The sequence below is a fragment of the Stenella coeruleoalba genome (assembly GCF_951394435.1).
Source record: "Stenella coeruleoalba genome assembly, chromosome: 4".
NCBI lineage: Eukaryota > Metazoa > Chordata > Mammalia > Artiodactyla > Delphinidae > Stenella > Stenella coeruleoalba.
This window is the reverse complement of record NC_137149.1, coordinates 137,925,838-137,942,632: the sequence shown is the minus strand read 5'-3', so window position 1 is coordinate 137,942,632 and position 16,795 is coordinate 137,925,838. Positions and strand designations below refer to the sequence as shown.

The following is a 16,795-nucleotide window of genomic DNA, read 5'->3' as shown; positions in this document are numbered from 1 at the left end:
GACATCACAACATAGTCCAACTCCTGAAAGTACAGTTTTGGTACAGCATTCTTTATACAATAAAATTCTGGGTATAATTTAGACATTGCTTCCCACATTTTCCTGGAAGGATAACACATATTCAGAATTTTAACCTCTGTAAAATATGACTGTGGGCAATATTATTAAAAAGAAGGAAAAGGATACATACTAAAATATATATATTTCAAGTTTGAGATGCTCAGTCTTTGCCTTGAGTCTGTCCCATTATGCACTGTCTGAGTAAATAGTTAGGTAGACACTGGATGATTGATAGATAGATGATAGGTAGGGAGAGGGAGAGAGAGAGAGAGAGAGAGAGAGAATGAGAATAGCTTTCAAGAGGTAAAACCACATTCTGTCTCTTCATTGCATTATAGCTAATGTGAGTATTATTGCTGCTGTTTTTCCAGCTGCAGTGGTGGTAAATTGCCGTTAACTATACTGTACTTTTGAATCCTGAAAGCTACCTAAGTCAGTGCTTCATTTCACAAATGACTTTCCCATGAGCCCTGAGACTCCAAAGGCCTTTGATTTACCGTGGCCAGTTTTTCTTTATGTGGTTTCATACCATAAGGTCAGGTCAGTGCCACAGTACAGCTTCTGCCTTATTAGAACATAGTGTTCTGTATATTGTTTTACGAAAAATTTCTCTGAAAATTTTATTAATCCAAAATCAAGGTAGGTTGAACTTTTGTAAAGTTAAAAAACATTTATTTGTCAACAAAGTTGACAGTTCAAGATTAGAATAATTAACTTTGTCAAGGAATTAATTAGGGATTTACTTCATCCTTAAGAGAAAACTTGAATTCTTCTTGCCTTTAAAATAGTATGTAAATGAATTCCATTAGTAGTTGCAAAATTATTATAGCACAATACTAAAATAAAGTCAAGAATTAATGATCTAAAAAGAAATAGGGTATTTTCTTCAACTGCTTGTGTATCTAAATTGAAACCTCAAAATTCAGCTACTAATAGTCAATTATTTCATTCATTTATGAAAATGATGTTCCCAACTTCTCTCATCAAATCAGTCTTAAGTTGTTTTCCCAGTTATTTCTTTGGTGCAGAACCTTCATATCCTTTTAACTTACTACCCTTGTAGCCAGTTCTACGTGTGGCATAAGTTATAAGTGATCCAGAGTGAAGCTCATGGAAAATTTAAGCTCATGACCCCATCAGAGTCCTATTTTAAGCAATAATGAAAATGATTACAGTGTCCCAGCCCAAGAAATCAATGAATTAGTAAAATTGTGCAAATAATAATTAACATTTATTGAGCACTCACAAGATGCCAAACTTTGTACTAGATGTTTGACGTGCATTGGCTTATTTAATACTTACAGCCATCTTCTGGAATGCATACTACTTATTAATAACCCATTTTACAACTGAAGTTGAAAAGATAAGTAACTTGCCTCAAATCATGCAGCTAATAAGCGATTGATTAAAGACCAGACCTTAAATCTGTCTCATTCCTGAATCTATGTTCTAACTATGCCACACTAGTCCCCGTTCCACACCCTTGTACATTTGTGTGGCTAGTTGCTTTTTAGGGAACTTTATAAAGGATGTGTCATAGCCTCATTCATTGCTAAGTATAGTGATGTAAAGGATGACATTATTCAAATCCTCAATTTGTCTGAGGAAATAATGTATCAAAAGTTAGGAGATTTTTGTGTTGGGTTGATTCTCTAGGCATATATCCCAGCATGAGCTAATTATGTCTATAATTGATACCTGCCACTCAGGGTAAGACTGCTTGCCAGACCAGTCAATGGAAATCACATTAAGAAAAATAGTTTTAAAAAATTAAAATGGAGCATTTTAATCTCACTAATATACTTCTTGTCAACTTTGTTTTACATGTTATATTTTAAGAGTACTTAAAGTACATAGGTTTTTACTATGTAGCTCAGATCTGACTTTGAAACATTTTAAAATAAATGAATGAAGAACATTTTAAATAACTGATTTTATGTAGCATGTGACAATCATAAATAATAAAAATTATGGATATTATTCACGGAGAATTTATTATGAATTTATCAAGCATATATATATATATATATATATATCCCCTTTATTACTCAAAATTACCCTAATAATACAACTACTACTATGATTCCTACTTTGGAGATCAAGAAACAGAAATTTGGAAGTTAACTGCTCACTAGCACACAGTGAATAGTGTCAGAGCTGGAAATCTAACCTATATCAATCCAATACCAATTCATGACTTTACCTACTGAAGTTTTTCTTTATCTTACAATTTGTTTCTTGCTGGTTCTTAAAATTTGTTTGTTTGAGCTGCCCTTTCACTGAGGTTGCAGGCCTCATGGTGTGTGTATATCTGAGCTATTTAGTCATTACAACTTTTCCAGCATTCATTAGTATCTAGACTTTCATGCAATAGCAGTGGGAGCAAAAGCCTCTATCAAATTTTTACACCCATAGGATTTTCTAAAGTAAAGTCTAATGGAAAAAGATCCTAATTGCACATGATGTTTCCCTCAGGTGTAGCTTTCCACAATCCAAAATAACTGAACATTCATTTTTTTAACAAATTATTTCTTTCTAATGCCAACTCACATTATTAAAAGTCAACATTGGGTATAATGAATCTCCCCTTCCTTCTAATCTTTTCACTAGGTTAATTATGAAAGGGGAAAATCAGAGCCAAATAAGTTAAAAGAGACCTGATTCTCTCCCCAAACTTAAAGATAGCTTCTAATTTCATGCTTCAGCTGTGTTGGTAAACATAATTGTAATGTTTCTTGGAAACATTCAAAGTTCCATTTATAACTAATGTCAAACTTTCTTGGAAAATTCTAAGTCTGATTTTTCTTAGAAAAGCAAAAACTTTTTTCACAAAACCATGCACTGTCGTTCTTCTTAATCATTCACATTCATGAGATTTGCTCATCGTTAAATGAAGCAGTGCTCATCAGGGTACCTTTTCCCAACCCAATTGCTGTTCCATTAACAAACATCTACCATCCACATCTTTATTCCCAAAATTCAAAGTCACTTCTGCACACCAGGAGAGGCAGAGGTGGCTAGCTGGTAACCACAAATCTGATCTCTTTTCCTCTGAGTCTGTTTCTTGGCTACTGTAAATAATGCTTCAGTGAACATAGGGGTGCATAATCTTTTCAATTCAAAAGAACATAATCTTTTCAAATTAGTATTTGCACTTTATTTGGATAAATACCCAGGAGTGGAATTTGTGGATTGTACTCTAGTTCTGGTTTAAATTGCTTGAGGAACCTCCATACGGTTTTCCATAGTGGCTGCACCAATGCACAGGGTTTCCTTTTCTCCACCTTCTCACCAACGCTTATTACTTGTTGCCTTTTTGATAATAGACATTCTGACAGGTGCGAGGTGGTAGCTCATTGTGGATTTGATTTGCATTTCCTGGTGATTAGTGGTGTTGAGCATCTTTTCATGTGCCTGTTGGCCATCTGTATGTTAAATGTCTGTAATTTATACAGACATTTGGAAAAAATGTCTATTCAGATCCTCTGACCATTTTTAATCTGGTTGTTTGTTTTTTTAATGTCAAGTTGTATGAGTTCTTTTTATATTTTGGATATTAACCCCTGATCGGGTATATCATTTGCAAATATCTTCCCCCATTCAGTAGGTGGCCTTTTCATCTTGTTGATAGTTTCCTTCACTGTGCAAAAGCTTTTTAGTTTGATGTAGTCCCATTTGTTTATTTTTGCTAATCCACGTATAACTTTTGAATCTCCCAAAACTTAACTAATAATAGCCTATGGCTGACTTGAAACCTTACCAGCAACATAAACTGTTAATTAACATGTATTTTGTGTGTTATATACTTATTTTTACAACAAAATAAGCTAGACAAAAGAAAATACTATTAAAAAATCATAAGGAAAACTATTTATGGTACATATATGATTTTAATGAAAAAAAGTCCATGAATAAGTGGACCCTCACAGTTCAAACCCACGTTGTTCAAGGGTCAACTGTAGATATTTAAACACTGTGCTAGGCATTTAGTCTATAAATGTATTTAGGTATTATCCCTGAGTCACAATTTATTCGGGGAGATAACAGTGTAGAATTCAATGACATAGGGCTCTGATAAATTATTTATAAAATGCTGTATGAACACAGGGAAGGAGTGATTTAAGTCAATAACTTGGAGAGAAGGGGAGGAGAGAGGAAAAAAAACTATTAGACATCACAGAGTTTCTCTGATGTATCATCGGAGAGTTTGATCTTAAAGGATAAATTTCAGCATACTGAAGGAGTGGCTTATAGCAGAGGTATGAAACTCCTAGGAGAATATCTAGCAAAGGGTGGGTTATCAAAATGTGTTCATCTCCTTCATGGATTGAGATAGGTGATGTGAGGGTGACAGGAAGTGAAATAGAAAAGGAGGGTAGGACCACATCTTGAAGGGCATGATAAAGCTTGTTACGGAATTTGGAGTTTTTCCTGGAGATAATGAAGAGTGACATCATTTAAGAAAGACAGCTTTATCTGTGGAGAGGAAGATAGGCCAGAGAGAAAAATGGAGGAGCATATGGAAACTCATTGCAGGTATCTAATAAACGTATATTTATGGCGTTTAACAGTATGTCTCTACTTGATATAAACCTGATCACATATCTTCTTGTTTTATGGGCTCCTTATGTGGAACTATCTAAGGATTAAGGGTAATTTAAGAGAAATCTGGCTTGAGAAACTTTATATCTCTAGGCTAACATTTACATTTCTTGTGAATGTAGGAGTATTGCATCAGTTTATTTTTTTAAGATATTTTAAAAAAGGATGTGGTTTACTACCTCTTAGTTAAATAGATAGGGACGAAGAGAGTTACTAATGTGAGGAAATTCTAGAAGTCACTCTGGTTAGGCTGCTTTTCAGATGCAATTTTGCCAAAAATTTGTATCTCCAGGTTTGCTATTCCTGGACCCCATCCTGCCTATTAATTACTTTTAACCTTGAGCCATCAGAAAAGAAATGACATTTTTATTCCATTTTAATACATTTTCTTCTTAAAAGTAACACAAGGCTATTTTGAGAAAATTAGAAAGTAGAGTAAAATTTTCTAGGACAAAGCATTAATAATCCATAATTTGTCATAAAGCAGTAAGTTCTGTTAATATTTAAGCAAACTTTCTTTTAACTGTTTATTTTGAAGCAATTATATATACACAGGAAATTGCAAAGTCAGTGCAATTATAGCACAGAGATATCCCATATACCCTTCACCAAGTTTCCCCCAATGGTTACATCCTCAGTAATTACAGTACAGTATCAAAATCAGGAAATTGACATGGGTACTAGGTATACATATAGCACTGTGCCATTTTATCACAAGTTTAGAATCTCTAACCACCACTGCAATACAAGACTACTCCATCATTACAAAAATCTCCCGCATTCTACCCCTGTATAGTCACACTCACACCTTCTTCCCCACCATCCGCAGCTCTTGGTAACCACTGATGTTCTCCACTCATTCTAAGAGTGTTATATAAGTTGAATCATACAATATGTGGCCTTTTGAAATCAGCTTTTTTTTGTCACTCAGCAAAATGCCCTTGAGGTCCATCCAAGTTGTTGCATGCATCAGTAGTTCATTGTTTTTTTATTGCTGAGTGGTATTTACCTATTTTTGTTGTTTCCAGTTTGTTTAAAATTTACCTATTGAATGGCATTTTTGTTGTTTCCAGTTTTTAGCTATTACAAATAAAACTGCTAAGAACATTTATGCTCAGGCTTTTGCGCGGATGTTTTCATTTCTCTGGCATAAAAGCCCAGGAGTGTGATCGTTGGGTAGTGCGGTAGGTGTGTGATTAGTTTTTAAGAAACTGCCGAACTGTTTTCCAGAGCGCCTGCACCATTTTACATCTCCACCAGCAACATATGGGGGACCCAGTTTCTCTGCATCCTTGTCAGCATTTGGTGCTGTCACTTTTTAAAATGTTAGCCCTTCTGATAGGAATGTAGTAATATCTTACTGTCATCTTAATTTGCATTTTCCTAGTGACTACTGATGTTGAGCATCTTTTCATGTGTTTTTTTGTCATCCTTATATCCTCTTGCATGAAAGGTCCCTTTATGTCTTTGTCCATTTTCTGCTTGGACTGTTTGCTTTTTTACCGTTGAGAGTTCTTTACATATTCTAGATACAAGTTCTTTGTCAGACATGTGGTTGGCAAATATTTTCTCTTAGTCTATTGCTTGTTTTTTTTCATCCTCTTTGCAGGGTCTCACATAGAACAAACGTTTTTGATTTTGATGAAGTCAAATTTACCAGTTATTTTTTATGGATTTTGTACTTTTGACGTCGTGTCTAAGACTCTTCAAGGAACTCCTAGGTCCCCAAAATTTTCAACTGTTTTATGCTAAAACGTGTATAGTTTTACATTTCACATTTAAATCTATCATCCATTTTGAGTTAAGTTTTGAACTAGGTGTAAAGTTTAGGTTGAGGTTCATTTTTTGCCTATGGATATTCAAATGTCCAGGAGCGTTTTCTGGAAAAAAAACCCGAAAGAACAAACTATCTTTCCTTCATTCAATTGCTTGTGCACTTTGTAAAGAAAAATCAGTTCGCATACTGTGTGAGTCTATTTCTGGGTTCCCTATCCTGTCCCATTGATCTAGGTATCTGTCTCTCTGCCAACCGCATAGATTTGATTACTGTAGCTTGAAATTGAGGATACGGATTCCTCCCACTTACTCTTTTTTTTTTTCAGAATTATTTAGCTATTCTACTTTCTTTGCCTTTCCATATAAATTTTAGAATGATCTTGTCTATATCTGCAAAAAAGTAATGCTAGAATTTTAATAGGAATTGCATTAAACCTGTGTATCAGTTTGGGGAGTATTCACATCTTTACTATGTTGAGTCTTCCAATTTATGAACGCAGTATATCTCTCTGCTTATTTAGATTTTTAATTTCTTCTATCAACATTTTGTAATTTATAGCATATAAGTCTTATATATGGTAGAGTTATACCTAAGTATTTATTTTTATCCCAGTGATTATAAATGGTATTGGATCTTTGAATTTGGCTTCCACATATTCATTGCTAGTATTAAAATACGGTTTTTTATATGCTGATTTTATCTTGTGATCCTGATATGAGTTCAGGGGTTCTAGGAGTTTTGGTAGATTCTTTGGGATTTTCTATGTAAACCTTCATGCCGTTTACAAAATTGAGCAGTTGTGTTTCTTTCTTTCTCACCTGTATGCCTTTTATTTCCTTTTGTTGCCTTTTCTGTGATGACTAGAACTTCTGATACTACGTCAAATAAGAGTGGTGAGAGTGGACATCTCTATTTTGTTCTCTGTCTTGGGGAAGCATTCGGTCTTTCACTATTAGGTGTAAGGTTAGCTGTAGGGTTTTTGTAGGTATTCTTCGTCGAGTTGAAGAAATTCTTTTCTATCCCTAGTTTTCTATGTGTTTTTATCATGAATGGATGTTAGATTTTGTCAAATGCTTTTTTTCCCGTCGACCGATATGCTCAGGTGATTTTTTTCTCCTTTAGCCTGTTTGGTGGATTACATTGTTTGATTAGTGAACTATTTTCAGAATGAGGTAGAGGCTAACTCTATTTCCCCCTCCTATTCCTTCTCCACCTTTTCCCCTAAATCTTGCTTTTCTTCTTAATTTTCTTCCTCTATTGATATGAGGCAATAAAAGAGCCTGACTTTCCCTGCCTGCAGCTCTACTTATTATTGTCTTTTCTCCTACCCCAGCTATTGCTTCCTTCTATCCATTATCTTCCCATTCCAGTTTACCCTCCAGAGTGTAGAGTCCAGACAGTTACCTTCTTACATCCTTAAAATTGGCTCTAAAGCCTCCATTATTACCTCATTCTATCAAAATAAAGTTCAATTCCATCAGCAGAGCTTATTAAACCGTTCAAAAGCTGATCAGCTTCTTTTTTGCCTACTAGCACCAATTAATTCATTCTCACACTTGTTCATGCTCCAGTCAAGTCAAACTTTTATAGGATATTTCATGCTTCTTCGGAGTTTCCATGCTGTTCCCACTCACTGAAATGACCCAGAACTGCATTCTCTTCTGGCATCTTCGGTTAGCTCAGGCACAATTAGTCATTACACATGTGTCTTCTCTTTGAGAGTGTACATTTTTCAAAGACAAGGACTATGTCACCTTCATATTTGTTCCCCTAATCCTTCTCAGAGTACCTGGCACAGAGTATTAATAAGAGCAGCTAACAATGAGTGCTTGCTATGTGACAGACACTCTCCTAATGCTTTGTGTAGATTTTCTCATTTAATCCTCATACTAGCCCTATGAGAGATATATTATTTTCATCTCCTTTTTGGAGATGACAAAACCAAAAGCTAGGGTAGTAAACCCAGGCAGTTGGCACTAGAACCTCTGTCTTCACCAGTGGGTCATATAGTCAGCAATTAGCAAATACACTAAATCTTTACTGAATGAAATAAATAAATAATATATGCGTGAATACATGAATGAATGAAAACCATCAGTATCATTATAAGTTTCTTTGAAAAATAAAGATTTGCAGAAGAGAATTAATGGCTGAATTATATTTAGCTAAGTCAATTCCAGATATTTCTAAGTTGCATGGTATCCTAGAAACAGACACCAGAGCCATGGACTCAAATAAATTTGCATTTAAAATCTCTCCCACTTAGTAGCAAATGATCTTGTCATTTTCTGTAATTATTTTAAGCCTTATTTTCCCTAAGAGTAAGAAGAGAATGAGTTCAACTTCATAACTTTTAGTATAAAGAATAAATGGGGGGAAAAAGACATAAATAACAGCACAGTTCCTGGACACACCCTACCTAGGATTTGCTTCCATTTTTCTCCTTGCTCCCAGGAGCTCATGTAAAATTCCTTGAACTCTTCTTCCCTTCACTCTCATTTTTGGTGGTACTAATAACTATTCTTTTTACCATTTTGTCCACAATTTCATACACTCAGTTATTTCCTTTACCTGGTTCAGCTAAACCTCAAAGTTCCCTGTTGCCGCTGCTGTTGTTTCTGACACAGCTACCACCGCCCTGCCCTACTTCATGGGCGTCGTCTTCTTGCCCTGCCCCTTAATCCTCCAAGCCCCTCAAAGGTAAAAAACTGTCTCTCAGCAAGCCTTATCTGATCTTAAGCCTAAATAAGAACTTAGGAGGGAGATGCAAGAGGGAGGAGATATCGGGATATATGTATATGTATAGCTGATTGACTTTGTTATAAAGCAGAAACTTACACACCCTTGTAAAGCAATTATACTCCAATAAAGATGTTTAAAAGAAAAATAAGGATTTAGCCAAATGGTTCATTCTGTTGTCTCACTTTAGCTTAACTCTCATGAAGATTAAGTTGCTACTGTTAGTGACTAACACTCAACCCAGGTCAGGATATCTATGTGTGAGGCACGTTTTCTCTTTTAACTCATCTTTCATAACCTGTAGCTGTATACCACTTCCTTCCTCTGTGTAGTTTTCCACAGAGTTTTCATAACTGAATTTAGTGGCTCCCTTTTTTGAATGCCTTTGCATCTACCTTGTTTACACTCTGAGCAACATCTAGCCTTGTACTGGAGTATTATTCTACTTGTTTTACCTTCCCAATTACAATATATGTTCTCGAGGGTGGTTTTATGACTTGTATTAACACAGTGCCTTATGTAGTACCTTACTGAGTACACAGTTGGTTACAAGTAAATATTCATTGAATGAATGAACCAGAAAAGGATTTCTTAGAATCTGGTTTGAGACTATGGAACTCCATGACTTGTTTATAGCCTCATAAGAAATCAGAAAGAAATATGAAAGCCATTTCTTTGTTCTTTTATTCCAGGATAAGACAGGGAGCCCAGAATGGTATGTTCTCTCAGTTTCCTTAGTGTCTCACCTACTTCAGTCTTTCAGTAGGAGGCTATTTCTTAGCTCTCAGCAGGGAATTGCACACTTTATTAGGAACAGCCAAAATCAAGGTGGCTGGAGTGAGTTGGACCTGATTCATACTGCTTTTTATGTTTTGGTTTAGTATAGAATTGTATAAACTTAGCTCCAGAGTAAATAGTCATAGCAGACAGAGGAAGACATTCATCTCCTTACTCTATACTGTTCAGTGTCAAAATGGCTTACTTGTCAAAGCCCTTAAGTACTACAGTGATGGATGTTTTATAAACATATAGCCATCTAGATGTTATAGGCAGAATTTTGTCTTTCTTTTTGGAAAACAAAAACTCTCAGAAGTATGCTGGTCTTTCAAAGCCACTCTTCAGTGAGGATTTAATTAAAAGTTGTCTGCAGCTTTTTTTGTGACTCGCAGGAACAGGGCTATTTTAGCATTGTTATAGACTCTGTTTACACTGAGCTCACTGAGATGAAAACTTTGCCAAACTAATAAGCTCCCACAACCCCTAAAATGATCTCCTTCTTCTGGACAAGCTGAATCATTCTAAACAAGTCAAATCCTCACCTCATTCTCTCTCTTGGCCTTAGTCATCTAAGCCTAAAAACCTATTAAGTTCTCAAGAATATAAATTCCTGTATCCTCTCTATTTCTTGTTATTTTCCTGCCTTACCTGAAGTCAGCCAAATAAATAACTTCTATCTACCACAAGTATGAGAATATGGTAAAACTCTTATACTTGGGAGCACTCTGCTGAGTCATTTTAGAGGAGCCAGTGCACATGGGGCAGGCTTTTGTGAAATTAATGTAGAAGGGTAAAGATGTGGTACATATATACAATGGAATATTACTCGGCCATAAAAAGGAATGGAATTGGGTCATTTGTAGAGACATGGATGGACCTAGAGACTGTCATACAGAGTGAAGTAAGTCAGAAAGAGAAAAACGAGTATCATATATTAACGCATATACGTGGAATCTAGAAAAATGGTACAGATGAAGCTATTTCCAGGCCAGGGATAGAGATACAGACGTAGAGAACAGACGTGTGGACACAGTGGGAGAAGGGGAGGGTGGGGACGAACTGGGAGATTAAAATTGACATAAATACACTACCATGTGTAAAATAGATAGCTAGTGGGAACCTGCTGCATAGCACAGGGAGCTCAGCTCAGTGCTCTGTGATGACCCGGATGGGTGGGATGGGGGCGGGAGGGAGGTCCAAGAGGGAGGGGTTATATGTATACATACAGCTGATTCACTTCACTGTACAGCAGAAACTAACACAACATTGTAAAGCAATTATACTGCAATAAAAAAATTAAAATTAAAAAAACTTTTTGAATTAAAATAAAATTTTAAAATGTAGAAGTGTAAGTGATGGACCTGGGTGACAATGGAATAGGTAGGCAGAGTTGTTCAGCAGAACACTGCTGAAGAGGACTGGAGACCTAGCTTTGAGTGTTCACGTCTCTTTCCTGCTTCTGAATAATAAGGTAAGTTTTTAAACCACTTTGTACCTTACTTTTCCGTCTTTGAAAATGTGATCCGTTCCTTCTCCACAAGTATTTGTCCCCCAGTTTGAATTAAGTTACTTCCAGTGTCTCTTCAACTATAAACTTCTATATCAACTACACAAATGAGGTATCTTATTAAACAAGATCTAAGATAATGATAAAAATATATTTGCATAGATTACTCAATAAAAGAAACCCTAGACTGAAAGGAAACTCTTTTTCACCATTTTTCTCATTCTGTTTTTCTTGTCCCACCTTGCTTTCCCAGTGCAGCACACCATCCTGCCAGCGATCCTGGTGTGCTGACCTCCACCCTCCGCTAAGTATCTGCTTGACCCCATTAGTTCTCTGATTCTCTTAGCTCCTCCACAAGCTCCTATCATCTAAAGATAGTCTATTTATTTATTTATTTTTTGTTTGTTTTTTTGTTTTTGTTTTTTCTTTTTTTGCCGTAAGCAGGTCTCTCACTGTTGTGGCCTCTCCCGTTGCGGAGCACAGGCTCCGGACGCGCAGGCTCAGTGGCCATGGCTCACGGGCCTAGCCGCTCCGCGGTATGTGGGATCTTCCCAGACCGGGGCATGAACCCGTGTCCCCTGCATCGGCAGGCGGACTCTCAACCACTGCGCCACCAGGGAAGCCCAGTCAATTTATTTTTAATGGCTTTCTACTCCACCACCCCCCACCACACACACACATACACACATACACACACACACACACGCACACACTCACTACACATACCCCTACTACAGCCCCTATTTCTCCAACCCTGATCTTTTAGCCTAAGGACAATTTTGGAAATCACCAGATGCCCCAGATCATGGCAAGTTTCCAAGAGGGCAAAGAACAAGATCTGCAGCCAGCTGGCTGGGCTGCTTTGTCAGATGACGATTGTAATCTTCTGAGAGGGATGCAGAACTCTCAACATTTGCTACTGAATGGGGGGTGGGGAGCACATTAAAAAACAGTTCGCGGGGCTTCCCTGGTGGCGCAGTGGTTGAGAGTCCGCCTGCCGATGCAGGGGACATGGGTTCGTGCCCCGGTCCGGGAAGATCCCACATGCCGTGGAGCGGCTGGGCCCATGAGCCATGGCCGCTGAGCCTGCGCGTCCGGAGCCTGTGCTCTGCAACGGGAGAGGCCACAACAGTGAGAGAGGCCCGCGTACCGAAAACAAAACAAAACAGTCCGCATATTTATAATGTGAGTGACTGTGAATAAGAGCTGACTCTGAGCATTAAGACATGCATTTTATATCTGCTTTTCGTTGACATTTCTCAAAAAAGCTATATACCTAACTGGGAATAGAGGATAGTTTCTCTGGATGATTCAAAAAAATCTTTTTCAGAGAAATCCAGAGACCTACTGTACTGCAAAGAAGGAGAATATCTTTTGTATTTGGGAAATTTTAACTTATCAATAGACACTTGGTCCCCTGCTCTGTATTATGAAGAGTGAGGATTTTTGTTTTAGTAAGAAAGATTCATTAGAATCTTCACTGAAACAGTGACCTTCCACCTTATTTTGACAGTAACATTTCCCTGGGTCTTCAAATAGGCTATTAAATTAGCCCTACTGTTATTTCTGATAAATTCCTCCTCTCTAGTTATTTCTTTCCACTATGAATAATTTGATAATGTGATTAATGTTTTGAGCTCCTTCAAAGACCTTATAGGGAAAAAAATTACAAATTACTATTGATTCCTCATTTGAATCCACACTGTATTTTATTTGGGTCATTGTTTTATGTAGTAATATTGTGTATTATTGTTTCACAGCTTGTTAGTGGCCCAGCTGTGGGGTACTGATCAATGGTTCAGTTTCAGCCTTGGAGGGTATATTGTATAAAGTTTTTTCCATAAGTCAGCACTGGCCCTGACTCTAATTAACATTTTCAGTGTTGATTTGAAGTATGGAATAGGGAGTAAGCTTATTAAATATGCAGATTACTTTATAATGAGTAGGGGTGATTATTGACTAGAACCACACTGTAAGACTTCATTAAGGACCTTGACAAATTAAACAAGGTGATTAGAAATGAGATGAAGTTTAATAGGGACAAATATGTGATAATTCACTCAGAGATGGAAAGAACAAACTCTGTACGTGTGTGTGTGTGTGTGTATGTGTGTGTATAGTTTAAAATTGGGGGATGTAGGCAGTTTCAGAATGAATCATCTGTCAGTTGTAAATTTGAAATGTAGCATTGGTGTTTATAAAGAAAATGACCAAAGTCACCTAGCAGTAGATAAGTTGTTCAGGACTTTTAAACTACTGTGATCTATTTATAAGGTCCATAACTTATGCAAAAATTGCAATAGAAGAGAAAAAAGATGGCTTAGTTAATTACAAAGTAAAAAAGGGAGTAATAGATCCTGCGAGTAAAAGTAAAGGGATTTAGTGTTTAACTCAGCAAAGAGAAGGCTGAAGGAAGAAAATGAAAAAGAAATGTTTTATTACATAAAGAAATAGTGTTCTAGAGGTGGTGAGTAGCTATTGTCCATGTGACTGAGAACAAAATGAGAGGATTATTTGAAATGGGGGGGTTTAGGTTAGGCATGAGTAAGGACTGCCTAGTGTTAAGTTTTGTAAGTCATAAAAATGTCTTAGGAAGAAAAAGTCAGTTTTGGAGGCTGGCTTATGTACCTTAAGGAATGTAATCAAATTATGTGATACCTCCAGGAACTCTCAACTCTCTGATGCTATGATTGTATTAGGATTCTTTCTTAACATCACTTAGAAATTTGTTGATCCTCAGGGAAATTCATGGGGATTACTCAAGTCCTTCCTGTATTTTCAAGGATATAGGAACATGAAAATCTACTATTCTACTATTGAAGTATATTGGATTAGTTGAGGATATTGTCCTAACAAATTTTACAATTAGCTGACAATCAATAGTAAATGTAATGCAATGCTGGCCATACAAATTTAGAATAATTCCATATTCATATTGTCCTGTGTAAATAAATATTGCATCTTCATGATATGTAAGAAAGAAACTGCACAGGAAAATTGCAGAGCAATTGAATTCACAGAATATTCGGCCTTTTGCACTGGAGTTTTGCTTAATTAGTATATATATGTGTGTGTGTGTGTGTACACCATGAAAGACTACTTTATTTGACTAATAGGCTATTTAAAATAGAGAACAGAGTCATAAATGATAATTCTGTCAGCAGGTGGAATGTAATGTCTGCCACATATCAGGATGCATGACATGACGAAATTATTTCCTAGCTTATAATGTGGGTCAACAAGTCAGGCAAGACAATCAGAGTTTCAGATGACTGTTTTCTCGCATTTATTTAGCATTGTCATTTTGGAGAGAGTTTAACCATCATCTTTATTAATTACTGCCTCCCAGCAGCAAGAAGGACAGAGTGCTTCCTCCTTCCTCTGGGTTCTCTAAAATGACCTATCATATCCACAAGTCTGAATCAACTTCTAAAAAGTGTATGGGAACTGCAAGTCTCTCCAAGTGCACCTAGTCTCTGATATCCATCTATCTCAAATGCATCTATTTTACATGAATTTCCAATATTACCTGTGACCATCCTGTCTATACCACGTGGCAGATAGGGGTGCTTTTGACTACTCTTCAGGGGGAAGTATTCCTAAATCTCTCGGGAAAGACTTGAAAGTCATCTCCTGGCATGTAACCCTCCATGCCTAGTAATCTACCATGTAGGGACAGTGTTTGGAAGGGGGCAATGCCCTCTTATGAGTACCTCTACACACTTTTTCTAGACCAAGCACGTTTGGAATTCTGATGGATATTTAAATAGTTTTTTAAAGAAGTTCAGAGCACAGAGACCTGAAGCCATCTTTTATCTAATTTACTCTGGTGAACCACATAAGGTTGGGTGTGAGGGTATGTGAAGGATGTAGGACAGAAGCGGGGAGAGGGACAGAACAGAGGGGCTGGAGAAGGAGGCACCACTCAGGCCTTATTCGAGCATCCCACATGGAGCCCTTCTCATCTGCTCACCCTCCTCTGTAAATCCCCAGTCCTCTTTGGTCCTCATATGGTTCCTCACCCTCTCCAACCGGGGGCCTCCCTTGGGAAACTCTCCCTGTCTCTGCAAGTAAAGGAATCCTAGCCCTCTGCCTTGCCTGATATCCTTCAAGCTTGTCAGCCTCAGACTTCAGACTTCTGCTGTCTTGAAAACGGAAAAAAATTCTGGCACCATGAGAGAAAGAAAAACACAAACACATCCTATCCACTAGAGATGGCTGTGTCTGGGTTCCTCCTGAATTACCTTGCTCCATAAATTATACTAGTTTAGGCTATACAATCTCATCTTCTATGAGAGAACTGTATTTCCTTCACTACTGTGACTTTGACCTTAATCTTTTTAAAATAAGAAACCTAGCATTATTGGGCTAACGAATATCCAACTCTTTCCTGAGCCTGCTTTCATTAAATATCGTTAGCCCTCATGCACTTAAAATAGTTCTCACTGAGCTCTTCAGTATGGACTGAACCATCTGCAAACCAGATTTTCTTCTGACATCAGGGAGTGTTAAGAGTCCTGCTTACTGTACCATTTACCCTTGATACCCTTTATGTTTCATCAGACCTCCTTTCCAAACTTGTATATGAGGAGCTGGGAAAACTTCACTGAGCAAAAGGAGCTACTAGGATTCAGAATGTGGTTTCTCAAAGGACAAGTGGTCATTAGCTACATTGCAGTAGGAGACAGGAAGCCTTTCCATATGCTTATCTGTTCTCCTATAAGTAGAGCATTCGTATTATTGAGACTTCTTCGTCTTTATGTAAATACTCAACCCTTGAAAGAAAAAAATCCTAAAGTTCAGCTTTCTATAATAACACTCAGTATTACCAAAGGTGACTATTCTCTCTTTGTTCTGGTGCCTATCTCTTCTTTAGCTACTAAAACCGTGAATTCTTTTACATTTTTTAAATCATTTCAGTTAGCAGAGTGAGTTGAGCAATTTTCTTCACCACTTCAGTTTGCTTCTGATATTTTAATCAGAAATCACTCATCAAACCAACCACAAAATTGTCGTCTCTGTTTCCACACTGCTGAATAAGTATCCCTCTCAGGAATAGACATTCCACCTTGTACTGGATCCTATGTTTACCAGAACATTGGACTATACCTCAGCTTTTCCAGATATTTTGTTTCAGTCCTATTTGTTTAATTTTTCTTTGTATTTGCCTTGCCTCTGAATTTATTTATGGCAAACTGTCTTGTTTGCAAACAATTCACTGGTGGTCCAATAAAGCTTTTGCAGCTGATTTTGATACAGGGAAAATTTCCAAAGCTCCCTTTTAAAAAGTTGTGTTTTCTAAAAAAAAAAAAATTTTTTCCTACAAAATACTG

The 16,795-nt window shown here is 37.0% G+C and overlaps 1 protein-coding gene across 7 annotated transcripts in view; it reads left to right on the top strand.

The window, feature by feature from the left end:
• Positions 1 to 16,795, top strand: part of GRID2 (glutamate ionotropic receptor delta type subunit 2) — a 1,377,005-nt gene that overhangs the window by 1,104,369 nt on the left and 255,841 nt on the right. The window lies entirely within an intron of this gene.